This window comes from Melopsittacus undulatus, chromosome Z, assembly GCF_012275295.1.
Source record: "Melopsittacus undulatus isolate bMelUnd1 chromosome Z, bMelUnd1.mat.Z, whole genome shotgun sequence".
Classification (NCBI taxonomy): Eukaryota; Metazoa; Chordata; class Aves; order Psittaciformes; family Psittaculidae; genus Melopsittacus; species Melopsittacus undulatus.
This window is the reverse complement of record NC_047557.1, coordinates 92,957,182-92,972,469: the sequence shown is the minus strand read 5'-3', so window position 1 is coordinate 92,972,469 and position 15,288 is coordinate 92,957,182. Positions and strand designations below refer to the sequence as shown.

General features: G+C 39.9%; 1 protein-coding gene across 1 annotated transcript in view; it reads left to right on the top strand.

Annotated features, from left to right (window-relative positions):
- The first annotated feature begins 265 nt into the window (after positions 1-265).
- The window catches only part of CDH5 (cadherin 5), a 32,911-nt gene continuing 17,888 nt past the window's right edge, over positions 266-15,288 (top strand). The window contains exon 1 of the mRNA XM_013129870.3: positions 266-417. The gene's annotated coding sequence lies outside the window, so the exon portion shown is untranslated. The remainder of the gene's footprint in view (positions 418-15,288) is intronic.

Sequence of the window (15,288 nt, the reverse complement as noted above, 5' to 3'; positions counted from 1 at the left end):
CAAAGTACCAGCTAACTCCTAAAACTCGTTATAAAACAATACTAAATAACATACCAACTTTTGTGTTACACTCGGAGCCTATTTCCTTTTATTCAGCTCCCTCATTAGAGTCAGCAACAAATCAGTAGGTATAGCAATAATAAGGCTAAGTTTATCTATTTCCTCCACTCCCTCTTCTCACTGTATTACTTGGAACAATAACAGGATGCCGGGATGCAGGACGGGAAAAGGCTGACTCCCAGCTGGAAAACCTTAGAGACTGGAAAGCTGAACACTCCCAGTATTGCTTAACAAAAAGAGAAGTGTATTTTTCTGTTTGATCTTCATTTTCTGTACACTGCTTAACGTTGTGGGATACTGCTCATTTTCGTTTGCCTGATTTAGGAACAAACCCAAGCTCCACCAACTCTGACTCAGGTAAGGAACAAATGGTATTTTCTGTTCTTTGACTATAAAGTTAATTTCAAAGGTTTTTTAACTCCAAAAATCTCTTCCAATGTCTTAAATAATTTAAGAAATATTACCAGACAGGCTATGAAGTTTATAAATATATATATATATATATATATATATATATCCACAGAGCACTCTGGGCCTAACAAAGATGGCACTTGAACCAAATAAAGTGCGGATAACAGCAAATCTGTTTACAAATGACACTGGAAGAGGAAAATGTCTTTCTTGGGCTATATCACAATATTCCTAGATTGTTTAAAAGAAGAGACATTTTATGCGCCTTTTGTTTTCCTTTTTTTATTCTGTTTTGTAATACTTAGATCATGTTGCTGATGCTTATTCATAATGGAAAATGGACAGAAATGATACTGCAAATTGCACCTGTAACCTTTAAGGAGAAGATTTCACTTGCAGTGTGGACAGTTACAGGCTTAGTACTGCTTTGGGTGAGAAGGTGTATGCTGTGCTATGATCAGGTGCAGAATGCTTTATCAAAGTGGGGGCTGACTTGCTATCTGTGTTCAAGGTGCTACAGCTTTACAATCACCAATGCCCAGAGGAGGTAAAGGCCATGTACACTAGCCAACTTGGACATATTTCTCAAGCTAATAGATTTGTTAAAGGCTTAGAGGAAAGGTTACATAAACACATCAGTGACTTGGTCTCCTAAATTTCAAGTTTAATTGCCCCAGGTACTTTAGCACCCTAAATCTGGACTACCAGGTTTTATAGCCCCTGTTCTAAAGGACCAGAAATTCTTATTTTAGAAGTTTCTTGACTTCAGTGGTCCAAAAAGAAACATTTTTTCTGACATTTTATGTGCAGGGACTTTCTACAAAAAAAAAGTTGGTTAGAAAGGCTTTTATCTTATCCTAAAGATAGTGTAGCAAGACCCTGAGCTAATAAGTTTGCTGTACAGCTTACAGAGACAAGGCATTTATGCATAAGAGATGAACTGATACTGCTTTTCTGTAAGAACTTTATTTTGTAATACTGGGACTGTCAGTGTGCACAGCACCTTACTGTGCTCTTGTCAGGCTGTAATAAAGATAAAGGAAGGAAAGAAATGCAAGGAAAAAAGATACAGAAGAAGATGAATTTCTGTGAGAAAATCTGTTCCATTCTTAGCTATCGAAAACATTAGGAGTTGGTTGATGCTGCAGTTAACAAAGGCATAGTTAATCAATGTGTCACTGCCTCCACTGATTATAAAACATTATATCAGCATTTGTAAAAGCATACAGTATTATAGATGTTCATTTAAGAAAAAATATTAGACTAAAGCAAGGATACTCCAATGATTTACAAAAGCTTCTCATCTTAGGCTAATTTGTGCCTTGTAACAACAATCAATACACCAGAAACAAATCACAGAAATGCTGACTTGCAATTTATGTGCAGCTATCTCTAGGAGTTATTTTTTATCCTAAATAAAGGGTGACCAACACGAGAAAAGGATAAGGAATTGATTTAGCATATGAAAGCACTGGAATAGTGCAGTATACTAGACAGAAGAATGTGAAGTTACACACACTAAAACAAATTAATTTGAAAGCAAAAGATAAACTCAATTAACAAATCATTCCTGCTTTGCCCACAAACCTGGGCTTTGTTTTTCCAAATGCTATGGCTGTATTGCAACAAGAAGAATTTGCCAAAGCTTTGCTCTTTAACATAAGATCATAAAATTGTTACTTCAACATTTTAAAACACATGCTGACACTGAAATTATTACATGACATAGCTACACTTCCATCAGCAACCTGCAGCTTGCAGAGCACTAGGTGCAGGGCTCAGTGCTGAAGAAGCAGAGAAAGTTCCACCCAAACAGTGGACAACAGGTTTGTTGCCAGGTTTGTTTCACATCCTGCCTCTGTGTTGGGGGAAGCAGAACTGAAAACAGGATATAGGTAAAAATCACTGGGCAAGGTTTAGAAGCTCCTCTGATTTATAGCATTTATGGAACAAAGGACTTCACTGTGCACCCATAAATCTATTAATTCCATTAATATTACAAATGGAAAATAGAAAAGCATTTTGAAAAACTCTTTGTTCTTGTTAGGGTACATGTCTACAGAACTACAGGCTTCAATCAGGCCAGCTAATGCTTTCTATTTTCTAAAAAAAGAAGTTACATCACAGAATAGACGTAACTGATTATTTCAAGCAGCTGAGCTTTCTGTAAGGAATCTTCGCCATTATTTTTGTCATGTATTTGTAATTCCAGGTTTTGCTCAGGTTCTAGAAGTTAAATTCAGAGGTTCAGATGTTAATGCTAAGAAGAAAACTTGAGGTTCTTTGGGAGAAATTTGTTGGCCATGAAAATATTCTGGTGTATTTAAAAAAAACAAACAACAAACAAATGTCTTCCCCTTTGTTATCCTTGTGGGTTTACAAACCAAAAATCCCTCAAAGTTTAGCCCTCATAGAACTGTTTTCCCTTCTAACCTAGAACAAAGCAGACAGTGAGTTTTCTGTGTAAACTAGAGACTTTCTAAGACAGAGAGATGCCCAGCTCACAACCACTAAGGTAAAATAATTCCTTACGCATGGAGAAAAGCAGATGAGAATTTGAACCAGAACAGGCCTTAGGGCATCCAGAGCTTGATACTAGTTTGATCCATAATGAATTTTCTTGATCCATCTGGGGAATTCAGCTCATCATCCTGCTTCATTTGAAGAGCTTATGCAGGTGTACATCCACTGCAAACACAGAAAGCAAACAATACACTGGTGCCATGATCAGGAGCCACCATTTCTGCTGCCAAGGAACTTACCATCACCCTGCTCTAGTGCCCAGATACAGAGCCCACTGCAAACCCAGGAATCCCACCAACAGGATTTATCAATGCATGTACCACTTAATTCCTCAACTCTGCAATCAGCTTGGTCTTGAAACAGAAACAAAAATAATAATAATGAAAAATTGTGAAGTGTTTACAAATCAAAAATCCCTCAAAGTTAAGCCTGTTTAACCTGTTTATAGTTTAACCTATTTATAGTTCTTCAGTGCAACAATACAAATTAGCCCTTTCATTCAATGAGAACCTGATCTTCACTCATTTTGATATGAATTTCAAGTTTGTCAATAAGCATGGAATTAACCACACTGTGAATCTAAGATCTTGCTGAATATTTTAAGTAAGTTGTCTCTGTAACATACTTCTGAGACATTATCTGTCCCATGAGTCTCTTTTGTACATATGCTGCTATACATATCTGTCGGGCAGGCTGAAGATTTAGGGCTCAGTCCTCCTAGGTGCTTGTTAAAGCCCACAGATGTTCACAGGAGTGTCTTCCAAGCTGGGCAAAGACAGGGGAAGCGCAGAGGAGAAACTTACCTATCCATTGCAGGTGTTCACACTGCCTACACTTCAGTTATGGTAGTTTGAGTATATTCAAGTAAAGATTTACAATCAATAAAAGAGAGACACACAGTTGGAGGGGGCCTTTCCAAAAGACCAGTGGAGGAGAAGGAGTATTCTTCTGTTATCTGAAATGTTAGGAGTTATAGAGCACCACCATAAACAGAGGTAGACCAAAAGCAGAAATGTTTTAAATTCTTCATTTTTCAATATCCAAAGAGGTCAGTTCTCTTGTCCTACCTAGGAATCATCAGAACCTTCATGTTCCTGTGGGATCTCACCACTGTCCTATCCTAAAACTTTAGGAGAAAGAGCTTCCTGTTTCTGTAACACATTCTTTCAAAAATTCGACTATCAGCCTCCCCAGATTAGCAGTAGCCTACCTGGCTTTGCCCCCACTGAAGTCATGCATTTCCCTGAATCCTCCTCTCTCCCCAAGCCCACCAGCAATATCTGGAATGGTCCTCCTAACACCTGGCAAAGTTCACAGCACACAAGATAGGTTATCTGCAGCACACACAGGACCTTGTCCTTATTGTGTATGACAATATAAAGGGAAATTCAACTTCCACAGTATGCCTGAAGGAGACACTTGAATTCCTTCTCCTGCCTTTGTCCACATTTCTAAGCGATGTGTTGGTAGGATTAGTCATCCTTTTCCCCTTCCTTTTATGATGCTATCTACTATGAATTTGTGTCCTGGAAATCCTCTAGGAGTGCAAATTCTACCTTATAACATACTGCTTGAGAAGACTAAGGGCCTAATGCTGCTCTCCTGTAAATGATAGGAAATCCTGCCATTGATGGGAACTGTTCCTGTTACAGGTTCAGCTTCACTGGCAGAATCTCCAGTGGCACATAGCTTTAGATTAGCTTCTCCATTCTTTCTGTGGGACACTCCCCACCACCTCCAGTCCTAGACCTGAATTCAGAGATTTACATTATCTTACTGGATTTTAGTGCCATTATCTTTCAGATATAGATATATATGATCTGTTCACAAGAGAGCTGGTTTACCCATGTTATGGTTAGGCCAACCAATTAATATTACTAATAAAACATCAGACTTTTCACCATCTAATCTATGAGTCCAGAGCTACAATGAAGTAGTATGTATTTGCTGTTGATTTAGGATTCTAGCACCAAAATTAAAAAGTGATAGCAGAAAGCAGAGAGCACAAAAAAGCAGGCATGTTTTTCGTAATGGGTTCATTCTACAAAGACAACAGTGTGAGTTTGACAGTGACAATGCTACTGCAGAGCTCTGTTGTTTGTAGTACCATTTAATGAATACATTTTCTTTGTACACTAGATTTGTCAGCAGCAGACCTGGTAAGAGTTTAGGATTAGAATAGATACTGACTCCTCCAGTAACTGCACTTGGAGATGACTTAAGTTTCAAACAGGAAGAAAGCTGCATATTTCTCTCTGGAATATATAGCGTCATTTTCCTGCTGTGAAATGGTGAGCTGGATTACCTGCCTTATATGGCTTGATTTTTGGCTTCTTTAAATGAAGAGAAAGGGTTCATTCACACAAGGAAAGGGTTTTCAGTGGCCATGAATACAATATGAGTTGGGGCAGAATAAATGTTTACACTGCCACTAAGGAGAGATCCAACCTCAGATTAAGAAATACCTCCAGTTGTGCTGTGGATTCAGGCAGCAAACCATCAAGTGCAGCAGTGCTGTGAACAAGAACTCCTCAGACAGACAGCCAGGTTACTTTAAAGCTGCCAGCAACCAGGGTGGCACAGGCTGCTCCCCGGTGCTCATCGCACTGTGCCCCAGCAGGGCAGCAGCAGCAGCCACCAGCCCAGATCCTGGCACTGTCTTGAGAAGACCTGTAAGCAGAAATGTCCCCTTGTCAGCCAGCTGGCATGTGCCCAGTTCTCCCATCACTTTCACAAGGGCTTCTTACCACACATGAACAGGCACATGGCATGCCTTGAAACAGGGTCATTTCTGCAGTCATGACTTACATGTTGAACTATCACCCACCGTGGCAGCAATCTGCTTCATGAAGCAAGCTCTTCTTGCATGCAGGTTCCCTCATTGCCTCAGGACTGGGGTAGCAAAGTGCATCAGACTAATGTCTTGCTTAAGTCAGTGCATAGATGAGGGAAGAAAACTGTGTTAAATCACCTTAGCTCCAACATGGAAATAAATCCATATGGAAAAATGTCTAGCTCTCAAAAAAACCCACAAAACTTACAATAGATTTTCCTCATCTTTTTAAGGTTCCCTGTGTCTGAGGCCCGAATTTTCAGGCCCTCCAGATTCCCTTTCTGAGTACTGTAAACTGGAAATTTGCTTCCCTAGTTTTATTTTGATATGAAGATGAGATTTTCCAGACAGGAGCTAGTCTGTAAATAAAAATATTGAAAGGCTCATTGTAAATTCATAAGAGCAGTAATAATATCATTTGTATCATCTCACAACACATGGTTATTATAACAATGGAAATGTTCCAGGAAAAGACTGAACTATAGAGGTAAGCAGAAAAGGTCTTAAAGTTAATTAAGCCTGGTCTGGAAGTCTAGTTGTATAGGGGCAGGAAATAGATAAGAATGAACTGACATTTGAATTAGACATTTTTAAAAGGGAGAGAAATACTGAATGCTAATTACCAAACAAAACATACACAGACACACCCAGGCTTTTTAGCCTCTTGCCGGGCTGGAAAACAAGAGATTTATATTTCTGTACATGCTTTCTCTATCTGCCACAAAATTCATTTTTAGAGGAAATACTAATGGATTCAGTTACGCAGTACAACAACCTGGACAAAGGGATCAAAACACATAGCCAGCTAAACAGGACTTCTCTGCTTCAGATTACTGTTAGCGCATAAACACCAATTACTGTGACCTGTGCACGATACTCGTGTTCAAGGCAGATACTATTGCTCTTGAGCTTTGGCTGAAGGAAAATGTCAAGAAAATCTTATCTGCTGTAAACACAGCTACAATGTACTTTAAAGAAAATAATTTGTATTTATTGCACAGTTTCTCAAAGGATGGGGACTTTCCCTTAATCAAAGCCTCTCAGTTGGAGCTCTGTGCTAGGAAGCCTCACCGACACTAAGGCTTTATCTGGAAACAAAGGGAAAGCGCAAAAAAGCTCTATAATATGTTATTCTCATAGTGTACCTTATTTTGCTTCAGCTCGGCCAAACTCTTAAACATTCAGTGGCAGATTTGGCAGAACCAACCAGGGGGCCGTATGAAAACAGCTCAATTCTGAAATGGGCACACTGTTTACTGTAGGAAGCAAAGCTTATGGTTAGAGATGCTTGAGAAATCTTTTTAGTGATCACTAACATCTTCAATATAACCAAACTGTTCCAATTCTGCACTGCGGTGAGCCGAATAATTTTTGGAGGATTTCCTTATCCCCTTCTCACCCAAACTTCCGTTGCTCCCAAAAAATTAAACATCATAGGTGTGAAAAGTGCTGGGGATGAGGCAGGCTCAGTGCTGAGACACCTGCACCTCTGTCTCTCCTACCAAAGCCACTTTAGTCTGGGCTACGCAAGAGGAAACTGGCTCAAAGCAAGCAAAAAAGATGATGGATCTACAGTCACAGAATCACAGAATCCCAAGGGTTGGAAGGGACCTTGAAAGATCATCTAGTCCAACCCCCCTGCAAGAGCAGGGTAACCTAGAGTACATCACATAGGAACTTGTCCAGGCAGGCCTTGAATATCTCCAACGTAGGAGATTCCACAACCCCCCTGGGCAACCTGATCCAGTGCTCTGTCACTCTCACAGTAAAGAAGTTCTTCCTGATGTTAATGTGGAACCTCCTATGCTCCAGTTTACACCCATTGCCCCTTGTCCTATCACTGGATATCACTGAAAAAAGCCTAGCTCCATCATCCTGACACCCACCCTTTACATATTTGTAAACATTGACGAGGTCATCCTTCAGTCTCCTCCAAGCTAAAGAGACCCAGCTCCCTCAGCCTCTCCTCATAAGGGAGGTGTTCCACTCCCTTCATCATCTTTGTGGCTCTGCACTGGACTCTTTCAAGCAATTCCCTGTCCTTCTTGAACTGAGGGGCCCAGAACTGGATGCAATATTCCAGATGCGGCCTCACCAAGGCAGAGTAGAGGGGGAGGAGAACCTCTCTTGCCCTACTAACCACACCCTTTCTAATGCACCCTAGGATGCCATTGGCCTTCTTGGCCACAAGGGCACATTGCTGGCTCATGGTCATCCTCCTGTCCACCAGGACCCCCAGGTCCCTTTCCCCTTCACTCCTTTTCAGTAGGTCAGCCCCCAACCTGTACTGGTACATGGGATTGTTCTCCCCCACATGCAAGACTCTACACTTGCTCTTGTTGAATTTCATCAAGTTTCTCCCTGCCCAACTCTCCAGCCTGTCCAGGTCTCGTTGAATGGCAACACAGCCTTCTGGTGTGTCAGCCACTCCTCCCAGTTAGTGTCATCAGCGAACTTGCTGAGGGTACACTCAGTTCCCTCATCCAGGTCGTTGATGCAAGTATTAAACAGCACTGGTCCCAGCACCGACCCCTGAGGGACTCCACTAGTCACAGACCTCCAGCTAGATTCTGCCCCATTGACCACAACTCTCTGCCTTCTTCCTCTCAACCAGTTCTTCATCCACCTCACTACCTGATCATCAAGCCCACACTTCCTTAGCTTATCTATGAGGATGCTGTGGGAGACAGTATCAAATGCCTTACAGAAATCAAGAAAAACCACATCTACCGCTCTACCATCATCCCTCCACCTAGTTACTTCCTCATAGAAGGCTGTAAGGTTGGTCAGACACAACTTCCCCTGGTAAAACCATATTGGCTGTTCTTAATAACCCCCTCATCCTTGATATGTCTAGAGATGGCATCAAGAATAAATTGTTTCATCACCTTTCCAGGTATGGAGGTAAGGCTGACTGGTCTATAATTACCTGGGTCCTCCTTCTTGCCCTTCTTATAGACTGGTGTGACATTTGCCATCCTTCAATCCTCAGGCACCTCTCCCATTTCCCACGACTTACCAAAGGTGATGGAGAGTGGCCTAGCAGTGACCTCCGCCAGCTCCCTCAGCATCTGTGGGTGTATTCCATTCAGACCCATCGATTTATAGATGTCCAGTTTGCATAGCTGATCCCTAACCCAATCCTCATCTACCAAAGCAAACTCCTCCTTTGTCCTGACTCCTTCTGGGGCTATTGGAATCTGGGGCCCCCAAGGAGAGTCTGCAGGAGTAAAGACAGAGGCAAAGAAGGCATTCAGTCCTGTAAATGTATCATTGAGACCAACAGAGCCTCAGTCATTTGCAGGAAGAGTACACCTGACTGCAAGACCATCCCTGAAACTACTTTTTGCATACAACAAGAAAACAAGTTCTTTGCCTGTCTGTAACCCAGCATTTCATCACTATTTTCAGCATCTGTCTTTATCAATAATTAATCTGGATGAGAGATATTTTCCTCTTAGCTTTTATATTTTGGACAAAGAATTCACAGGGGAAAGTTTTGCAGTTCCAAAGTATGCATATGCAGGGTTAATCCCCCTCCACCTTATTAGCTCATTTCAGAAGAGAAGGGCAGTACTTAATGCAAAGTTAATCCCCCAACATAGCTCAGATTTCAACAGCATTTGGCAACTGTCATCAAAAGACGTGTGGCCAAGAACAATTTTTCTGTCATTTAATTGTTAGTTTCACCCTGCAACATCTGCAAAGCAAATGAATCACAGTAGACATAGGTACTATGAGCTTCCTGATTTAAAAAAATGAGCACTCTAAATCAACAGAACACAGAATCTGTATGACATCAAGATGATAAGGTGTAATATTCTCTGTACCAGCTCCCAAACTCTGCTTGTGGGTTTGAGCATTCTCACTGAACACCAGAATAATCCTGCTCCTCAGGAGTCATTCAGCCCTCATATACACACTCCCAAAGCTCAGAAGCTGTGAAGAACTGTAAGAAAGTAGTTCATGACCTTAAACTCAGTGCTCTGCATGCTGTCAACAGTTTAGAGTAAGGCAAATCTTCTGTTTATGTAATATATTTATTTGTCATTAAAAAGTGTCATAAACTTGCTTAATAATTTAATCACAAATGAGTTTCAAAATATTTTAGTGGCTGGGTTTATATCAGACACTGTGCTTATCCCTTGTTATATTTTATACTATCATATTTGTATGTGAAGTAAAAGGCCTTACGAAAAAAAGATTGGACAATACCACTTGCTTCTTTAAAGTACTCTAACCAGTTTTGGGGTCACTTCAGGAAAAGGTTCTGTAGTAAAGCATTATATGACCATAGTAACAAGGCCCAAGTAAGAACTCTTAAGCAGCACCAGAATATACATATTTCAGTGCTTCACCTACTGCATCTGTTCATTTTCAAATTGATTATCATCAGCTCTCAAGTATCTCTACAGCCTCTGTGATGACAAATACCATTATTATGAAAAACAAGTAAAGATATTGATTCTGCACCTGGCACGATACATGATCTGCATGCTGAAATTGTGAAATGAGGAAGATTCTGAAAACTCACATAATGATTTGGCGTGGTTCTCAAAACCTTCACAAGTATTTTCCTCCTAGGTGGGGTAGAAGACCAGCAGTATTATTAAAACTGGTAGGTTATGTGCTAGACATACCAGGATGCTCATATGGAAGGAAAACAGTCATCCACTAGAAAAAGCAAACAATTAGATTGCATAACTGATCTGATAAAAAGAGAAGGCCATTGCTCTCATCACCCATTTTTAATGATCTCAAAGTATTCTTTTACTTTGCCACGACTCATCCTCACCACAGCAAACAACCCTCATTTAAACAGTGCACTGTCATTTCAACAACAGAAATGATTCAAGAATTATTAATCTAGTCCAAATGTAATGCTTCCTTAAGAAGCCCAGTAACTAAACCGCGTATTTCATTTGCTTCTCAGTTATCAGATTTGTAAGTAAGAAACTCAGATAAAACACCAGATCAATAGAAAATTATTTAACTAAAAATTGGAATAAGAATCATAGCTTGTGCATATGAAACACAGAAGCAGTCCCTCTTAGCTGGATAACTTCACTCTGTGAGATTTTTGACATGCCACATAAAAAAACACCCCTATCTTCTCTCCGATCTATGTGCACATTACTGTTGTACATGCTAGACGGGTACATAGAAATACAGTCACATGTTTTATTAGATCTCGTATGGGATTCAATTCCACAAACAGAAACGTTTCAAATCAGCAGATGCAGTTAAACTAGCATCATCCACGAAAGGCTTCCAGTTCTGGCTCACTATGATGACTGAGTGCATCTGTAGTAGTGCACTGGTCATAGGTTGAAATTAGCATGCCAGTCTTTCCCCACCCACACCAATATGTTTGTTTTCATTTGTCTACTGACCTAAAATACTACCAGGTACATCACTGTTGTAAAAAAGCCAACAGCAAGTCAGGAGAATTTACTGATGCAAGCTCAGATTCTGCACCTGACTCATCCTGCTGCTCTTTTGTATCTGTGATGTGAATCAAACTGCAAATCTATAAAACCCTTTGCCATAAAAGCTTCTTGGCAAGGAACAAAGGAGATCTTTGTGACCTTTTACAACTTTCTTCCTCACCCATTTCTCCAAAATCATTCTGCTTACAGCAGATGTCTGCTTAGACACATTTCTTATTTTCAGTTCACACTCAGCCTTTTCATATGCCCTTCTCTCGTTATTTATTGCAGGACTTTAATCCTGGAGTCAGCAAGTTACTTGCTAAATGCAAGCAGGGGTGTCAGGAAGCTCTGGGAGGACATTCAGATAGATTTCGTTATTGCTGCTCACCTGCCTTCAGAGAACAAGCTCTCACACATTACCTTGGAGAGGGCTTTCTTTCCTTAAAAAAGAGAAAAAAATAAAGACCAAAAAAAAAAAAAAAGCCAAACCAGTGCTTGCCTTCCCCATTTATAGCCAGTTCTGTATCTGAGATAACAGAAAGACTGGGGGACCAATTTGGCTGCCTGCTGTCCAGACAATTAATCTTTAACACACATAGTAAGTATTTATAGATGGGTTTTAACCACATTTCTTCATTTCTGGAAGAGGCATGTCCTAGCTCATTCCTCCATCTACTTATGACTCAAAGATGTTTTGTATCATGCAGTAGAGAATTTTCTGTTGAGTTGGACAGAGGAAAAAATCATTAATTTGAGGGCTGCAGCACCTCTCCAATGAAGACAGGCAGAGAGAGTTGGGAGACCTTGTAACAGTCTTCCAATACCTAAAGAGTCCTGTAAGAAATCAGGAGGGGGGATTTTTACAAGGGCATGTAGCAACAAGAAAAGGGGGAATGGCTTTAAGCAGACAGAGATTTAGATTAAATCCTAGGCACAAGTTCTTCCCTGTGAGGGTGCTGAGGTGCTGGCACAGGGTGCCCAGAGAAGCTGTGGCTGCCCCATCCCTGGCAGTGTTCAAGGCCAGGTCTGACAGTGCTTGGAGCAACCTGCTCTAGTGGAAAGTGTCCCTGCCCGTGGCAGGGGTTGGAACCTTAAGGTCCCTTCCAACCCAAACCATTCTATAATACATTTTCCCGAGACCTACCAGAAACTTGGTGCTGAAAGCATGAAGAACTTTCAGAATAGAACTATTCTTTTTTCCCTGCAAAAAAAATGAAGAGCTAAAAACTCAAGTGCTGATTAATCTCCTCAACTATATTGATATATGGTGTTGCATTATCAACACCAAGAACTGAACAGCACCAAATGCATCCAAGAGTGCTCTCACAACACTGAGTGACAGGTGTATTTCTTTTCAAAGTAGGAGGTTCAGTTAAGATACTGCTGAAGTGCCTATTCATTCAAAGGTAATATGACAAGTGTAAAATGTCATTTCATAATCAGTTTTCAGATAGGCATTTGCTCTCAAGATTGTTTAGTCATCAAAGTGGCTATTTACTCAAAGGTACTATCATGCATATAAAAAGTCATTTTATAATCAGTTTTCAGGTAGGCATTTGCACTCCAGACTCCAGTCATCAGTGAAAACCACTTCGCAGATGCATAAAATCGACATAAGGACAATCAGAAATGTAATACCAGGTAGTCAGGCACTTGGCACATTTAAATCAGCTCAATAATCTGGAAAAGAAAAAGTGTCACGGTGTTCTCAGGAAAGGCCTATTTTAAAATGACTCATTATACATTTTTTAGGACGTGTTACATGGCAGCTTTACTAAGAACTAAGATAAACATTGAGAAACCACAATAAAAAATCACATCTGAAAATGCAACAAAAACAATTGCTCCAGGTCAAATGTTGCACAATTTACTAAGTAATGTTACCAAAGTTTGAAGACCTAACCGAGTTCCTTTTCTCACTGCACTCACTTGTGCCCTCAACTCTTCCCACACTGCAAGCTCAAGGGAGTGAAGGAGGATCACAGGTTTGCAGCTTAGATGCCAAGCAGAAACTGGAGTGAAGGTAACAATTATAAAGACATGATTTCTTGGCTGCTGTGGCTCTCTGGGTTTTTAGAAGCTGGTTAGAGCAACGTTGCCTAATTATGAGATAAGGAAACTGGCAGAACAAAACCTGAGACTGTTCTTACTCCTTACCTTGGTCTACTGTCAGAGGATGGCAAAATATGTTTATGTCCTCTGCACTTCAAATGTAGCTTCTGAAGTGTATATTTCTTTTTATCTAGCTGCAGCACTTCTCACAGAGAAATCATGAGGCTTTATCAGTTGATGTTTGCACAGCCCACTACAGTCCCTGAAAGCAAGTCTTAAGTATTGCTAAGACTGTTTTCTTTTAATAATGTTTTGCCTGCTTACTACAGGCATTGAAAGGAAAAAGGTTCTTTACCCCCTTCTGTGTATGGTATGTTATCCTTCTATTTCTTAATTCTCACTGCATTCACACATTTACCTTTGGTCTTAAACATAATATAGATGACAAATTAATGTTAAAATGGATTCCGTATAGCATGGCTCTTCAGGGTTGTTTTGCTAGCTGACACTGGGTCAGATTTTACTCTCTTTATATCTAGCATGGCTTAACTGAGCATAGTAATTCTGGAGATGTTTAGATGATACATCAAAGAAAATGTTTTCCATCTAAAAAAAAAGTACACTGAATTGTTGTCTACTCTGTGTTGTAGGGTTTTATCCACTGTAAATGCAAAAGGATTGTTTGCACAGATCTGTGTAGGAATACTGGAGAGAGTGCAGCAGACAGGAGGGGAGAAAGTCAGAAAACACTAATTAAACTCAACTAAAGCAATCCACAGTTAACTTTTCTGCAAAGCCTTTTGTGAAGAATGCTTCTTAGTTTTCTTTCTGTCTTAGCCCAGCTACTGCGTTCCAATGGGCAATGCACCCACCCAGGCACCCTGCAGGGTCAGGGCCTACATGCACAGCAAGAGCATGTTAAGCTGAGAAAAAATCCTCCTTCCAGCTCCATACTTCTTCCACTTGATTGAGTACAGTATTTCAGATATTTAGTACCCCTTACATTTACATGGCTGCAGGCATTGCAGCTGAGGTTTCATTAAAGAACAGAAACACCACTATTTCCAGTTCTGTGGAATAGATTATGCCCTATAGTATTGACTTATTAGTAATTTTGTCAGATGGAACTCTTGGTTTTGCAAGGGAAATTTTCATTTCCATTTACTTTGCTCAGATTCCAACCAAGATACTGCAAGCAAAAATAATCATTAAGCTCCCAGTTCAATCATCAATAATAATTTCATTTCCAGCTTCTCTGACAATGAGGTTGCAAATTATTTAAACAATATGGACACAAACCTTTTAGAATTTATTTCTGTTCTAGTATGATAGCCACTTCAAGCCAATCTCTCTCTTAAAATGTTCCTTTCACCATTTCTAGCACTATTTCTGGTTTTTAGATGCTGAAAAGTATTGAAAGATTAGCATAATATTTGCTAATATTATGGTTGGTATTTCTGGTTGGTGCCACCAACCAGAAAAAAAACATTGTTTCAGCTACAACTGTCTCCTCATTCACCAAAATCTCTATACAGAAGCCTGATGTAACTGCTATTTAACAAGCAAGCATAGAACAAATTTACTTGCCAACTAAACTAACCTCACCTAAGCATTAAGATAAATTTTTAGAGTAAGTCAGATGAGGCAAAAAACAGAAAAAAAAAGAAAACCCACAAATGTTCATAAGAATATTTCATTGTGTTTTCATTATATTATTAGCTGCTCATCAGCCTTACAGTTGATTACTTACCAAAACCACTTGTAAAATGCAAACCTCTAATTAGTACACCATTGTCTGTACCTCCACCTGACATTTTTTTAATAATTACTTCCAATCTGAAAGAATAAACTACACCGAATGAGTCATGTGTCCCCATAAATCAGTTTGAATACCAGAATTTCTCAATTAATAGTCTGTAGTACCCTCCAAACCAAGAGTTTTTTGCTAAAATAATTGAACGCATTAAATGAATAATG